We start from the raw sequence: 5,388 nt of genomic DNA, 5'->3' as shown, positions 1-5,388 counted from the left end.
TTTGAAAGAATAAGTGAAAGTGTTTGTGAAGAAATTTCCTGATTCCAGACATTCCTCTATCTGTGTGTGAGAGAGAGAGAGAGTGTGTGTGTGAGTGAGAGTGTGTGTGTGTGTGTAAACACGGTCCGGCGACTTATATGGTCACAAAAGCCCAAATTCGCGCACATACCTCAGACATTAAACACACATACGGGCCCCTGCGGCCCAACTATTTCAAGTTCACCCCGTGACGAGAACTTTACCGCTCCGACACGCCCACACCTCGCTCGCGATTGGCCGAGGCGCTTAGGAATATAGAGTGAGCGGACTGTGATTGGCGTAGGGGCGGGGACGCGCGGCACAGGCCCCGCCCCGCCGGGGCCGCACCCCGAGCCATTACAGCAGAACGGAGTTAAACTACAGAGTGGAAGAAGAAGAAGAAGAAGAAGAAGAAGAGGGAGGGAAGAGGAAAAAAAAGAGAAAAGAGAGAACGAGGCGAAGGGAGCGAACTCGTGCAGTTTCTGTGGATTGAAGAGAGACGTTAGTAGCGCGGCGACACGGATCCACACTGAGCCCCTGGAGCTTCTGACAACCCCGAACTCCGAGCGTCTGCATCTGATTAGCAGGTAACCCGCGGCACCCGTCCGCCTTTCACTCACTCCGCAGGTCTATTCAGACGCGGCGCGGCGAAACAGGAAGCGTGCAGAGCGCCGCAGGGTGGGACTCACCGCCGCGGCCTGATTGAACTTCTCAATCAAACTTCTGCGCGTGAAATCGCAACGCTTCATCGTTTTGTATATATATATATATATAGCGTGCGACTGATAATCTGTGACTCATCAGATCGACGAGCGGTGAGTTTCAGGAAGTGCTCGCGAAGCTCCGCGACACCGGCTCGCGCGCGGGCCTCACGCGGAAAGTCATTGATGGCACGAAAAAACGTTCATTTGCGCAAAGACTTCACTGCGCGTCTCCAGACGAGTGACGCTCTCGCGGGCGCTCATGACGTCAGCGGCGCGTTCACGGTTCCGCCCGTGCTTTAGGACAAACCTGAATCCGCGAGATCTTACCGGAGATGGAAAACTGAACGCGGTGAACGTAGTTTCTGTCACTTCGAGAGTCTCAAGTTGGTGAGCGTTACAAATAGGTTAAACAGATGAGCGCATATCCGGGCTCGTGCACTCGCTTTTTTATAACCGCACAATATTCATCAGAGGCTGTAATGAACCTAGATTAGTTAATATTTGAAAAGCGCGCACACTGTTGTACGTGGGAGCGCGCTGCGCGAGCTCGTGCTCCTTGCTGTGTGGCCGACGTTGCAGCAGTGCAGTGTCAACTGTGTGAGTTTAAAAATATATTAATTTGTGTTGTACTTCAGTGAAAACTGTATATGAAACAGACTTTCAGAAATCGCAGGCGCTTAACGTTTTTTGATTATTTACACAATGACGGTAAAGTCAGCCGGATGCGGAGTGATGATTGACAGTTAGCTCGCGCCACGGACTGCTTTGATTGTGATTTTGTTGTGGTTTAAAATCACTAGTCTGTGTCTAAACCACGTGACCTCTCAGATTCACACCGATATGGGTTCATAGACAGGCTGGGTCATCGTTGAGGTGATATACATGTTGATGTGTGATGAATACTGCTGTTGTGAACGCAGACGAACCAGTTTCACACCTGTCCTGTGAGTGTGTGTGAGTGAGTGTGTGTGTGTGTGACCTGGTTGTCCATGAGCCAGTGTGTGTCTAGGACGCTGTGACCCATTAAAAACACATGCTGGTCTTATTCTGCGTTATGGTTTGGTTGTTCTGGTTTGTTAATCCCAACACACCGCTTATGTTTGGGAATGCTAGCATTGATCCTGTGCACAGTACTGGTGAGTCCAAGTCGTGTCACACACATCAGGTTTACGTAACCTCGACGTAACCTAATTAAGAGTGGGAAACTATGTTCTTTGAGCTCAGACTTTCCAAGTTGGGGGTGTGTCAGTGAGAAAACATATCGGATGCGATGTCTGTAGTTGACGGTAGTTTTGTCGCAATTTATAAAACTGCATTTCAAATAAATAAAAAAAATACAACAAAACTAGCTAAGTCGCATGTATAAAATATCATAGTACTGTACACTTAAGATATATAATATATGACAGCACCTTCATAAATTGACCAAAGTGACTCATTTGATGTCGAAATTACGACTTTCCAGCTCGTACATATAAACTTCTCGAGATGACTTGAACACACATGCAGGAGTTATGTTTTCCTCCATGTGCAGTAAATAGCCAGAGCCAGAATGAGCTGCGACGCGACAACAAACAATTGATCTGGTTTTGTCCCATTATTTCATTAGACTTCCAAAAATGCCCTCATTTTTGACATAAAATTGGTTGAAAAATGCGAAATACCCACATTTCAATTCAATTAAAGTTTATTTGTATAGCGCTTTTCACGATGCAAATCATTGCAAAGCAGCTTTACGGAAAATTAAAGTTTCTACTTTATATTTAGATATAGCTTACATTAATAACATTTATTTCTAAATTTTCAAAGTTGTAAATAAAGATTATTGGAGTACGTTTTCCAAGAAAATACTGTTTCAGTCTTTAAACTTTCAAATTGAAAGTGTTATTTGCCATTTCTTTGCAATTATTTGTCACATTTACTAGCAATTTCTGAGGGAAAATAGTTTCAGAATAAATCCTACACCGTTCCGTTTCGCACACGGTTTTTAGATTTAGTGAGCAGTGTAGAGCACTGTAACCTGCAAAACTACTAACTGTCCTTTCAGAGTAGAATATTAAATAAGTCATGCATTACAGTGATTTTATCATGTCCCAATGCAAAGCCTGCTAAAATGACTGTAAATGGGTTTAGAGTTACTTGTTGCTTTTATAAAACAGTGACAACAGCAATATAATAATTAAACACCAGTGATCAATAAACTTATTTAACACTGGATTGAATTTATAAATGATCTCTGATTTATATATAATGAGAAAAGTAAACACAAATATTATTTTATTATTAATAAATGAATATTATAAATAAATACATTCAGTTGTAAAATATTATTGAATTATATTAAGTTATATTATATGCATATTTATTTAAAATGTTAATATAAATTCAATAAGTAATGAAAAATAAATTAAATATTATTAATAAATAAATGACTTAAGTGGAACACTTAAAAGATAATTTTCAGAAATATCAGAGATCATTTATAAATTTGATGATTGTGTTGAAACATTTGATTATTAATTGTTTAATTATATATATATATATATATATATATATATATATATATATTAATAATTTAATTGATTAATAATAAATTAATTAAAGTCAAAAAATAAATCTAGAGTCATATCATCAGTAGAGACCAGTTGTATTTCATTTAATTTATTTAATCATGGACAATGCACATTAATAACACAAACAATATGTAAAATGCACCAGATTTAGCCAACACTGGCTAATTTTCATCCGTAGTCCCTGTTGGCAGGTTGATTAGTGTATGTATCAATGTATTAGTGACACATTGTGATGAACAGTTTTTCTGTAGGCTGTGTCGTTCGTGAGGCGTTTTTTGCTGTCGTTTCGTAAACGTTCGCCACGATCTTTCAGCTTGTGTTTTCCTCAGGAGACTCTGTGTTTAATGAGTGCGTTTCTTTCAGCGGCTGTGGGGAAAATGGCTGTGGGCCATAGATGTTAATCCACAGGCACAATGCTGCACGAGCGACAGGTGCAGACCTGCACGCTTCATCCCGCTGTTAATGCACTCAGAGCCCTGCGGCATTGTGGGTAAAGTAGGGTTTGATGCGAATGAGGTCAGGCTCAGGTGCGCCGTCTGATCATCGCGCTAGCCTTGACGTGAGCGTCTGCGATCGGTATGACATCATTCACCTGCGTGATTCATGTGTTTCCTCTCATCTCGTCCGTCTGTGTTTCCTGCAGTCAGACTCTGGAAGCCCCTTTGTTTCCCTCCAGAGCTTTGTTTTATGTGGTGACCTCTTTTGCAGTGCTTCATGGGATGTGTTGCTCGTTAAAGGGACCGTTCTGCTTTAATTGATCATTTATTCACCATGAGGCCACTCCCACAGAATATATATATATATATATATATATATATATATATAAATAAATAAGAGATCAGTGGAGTCAGTGCTGCAGGAATTTAGTGTCAGAAGTTCATGATTATTTGATTAATTATTCTATTTAATTTAGTAATTGTATAAATAGTTATAACTTTGCATGCATTGATATTTTTATTATTAAATAAATACTGAATAAATGAAATGCATATTTTATTACATTAAGTGAATATAATTTCATTTACAATAAATTAAAAAAAATAAATTGCAGTAAATAAATGTACATTTATTATTAATTACTGTTTAGTGGAGCACAAAATAAAATATTTTGAAGAATTAATAATGCATCAATTATGTTTACTATTTATAGTAATTATATACTTTTTTCCTAATATTTATATATTATTATTATTATTTACATATAAACTGAATTATAAAAAATTGTAAATAAAAAATATTACTAAATTATTTTAAATAAAATGAATTGTTAGTTTTATTTTTTTTAATTAAAATTACATGAATAACATTAATAATAAATAATTTCTGTCAATAAATAAATATTATTAATAAATAAATGTCGTTCCTAAGTGCAAAATGTGATATTTCAAAGAATAGTGTTTGTTGTTTATTTATAAGTTTTGAGAAATATTAGAGATCATTTGTAAATTTGCTTCAGTGTTAATTATTATTATTTTAATAATAATTGTTTATATTATTATAAATAAGGTGCAATTCTATATATTTGATTAAATTAGTTAAACTAACATATTATTTAAAGAATGAAATTAATGTAAATGAATATTAAAATTGTAAAATGTTATGTTTCACAGAAGAAGTCCTTGTTTTTATTGCGTTTGGAGTGCAGATGATCGTTTTTGTGTGAAATACCTCTTTAAATTCTTATTCCTGTACCTTTCTCTTGATTCTCACACGCTTTGCTCTCTTGGGCTCAGATGAACAGGAAGCATTTGGCGGCTCGTTTCTCACTTTTACCCCGCTGCTGTTTAGACGTGATTATTCAGGAGCGTCCAAAACTTTCTCTTTATCCTCCTCCTCCTTTTTTGGTTTGCTTTCTGTCCCGTTGACCAGCACTTCCCATAGTGCACCTGCACAACAATGACAGGAAATGAACGAACAAGAGCTCGTATCCAGGCAGACATAAAGAGCCATGTCCCGATTGTTTGCCGTGTTTCTGATCCGTGTCGGCCGTTGCGTTTATCGCATGGTTTGCTGCATGACTGCATTATGATGCGCTGCAGACTCATTCCTCCTTCAGATTGGCCCATTGCCAGGGACATGATGTCACTTCCTGT

The 5,388-nt window shown here is 38.0% G+C and overlaps 1 protein-coding gene across 4 annotated transcripts in view; it reads left to right on the top strand.

Moving 5' to 3' along the window:
• The first annotated feature begins 369 nt into the window (after positions 1–369).
• Positions 370–5,388, top strand: part of LOC306863126 (myosin-9-like) — a 49,445-nt gene continuing 44,426 nt past the window's right edge. For 2 of the 4 annotated variants that reach the window (XM_079406323.1, XM_079406321.1), the window contains exon 1: positions 370–605. The gene's annotated coding sequence lies outside the window, so the exon portion shown is untranslated. Of the gene's footprint in view, positions 606–1,267; positions 1,320–5,388 lie in introns of those variants that run through there. The other 2 variants (XM_079406324.1, XM_079406322.1) reach the window with 2 other exon arrangements.

Source organism: Barbus barbus, assembly GCF_936440315.1.
Source record: "Barbus barbus genome assembly, chromosome: 4".
NCBI lineage: Eukaryota > Metazoa > Chordata > Actinopteri > Cypriniformes > Cyprinidae > Barbus > Barbus barbus.
Note: the sequence above shows the minus strand (reverse complement) of the source record. Positions and strands in the feature narration are given on the sequence as shown.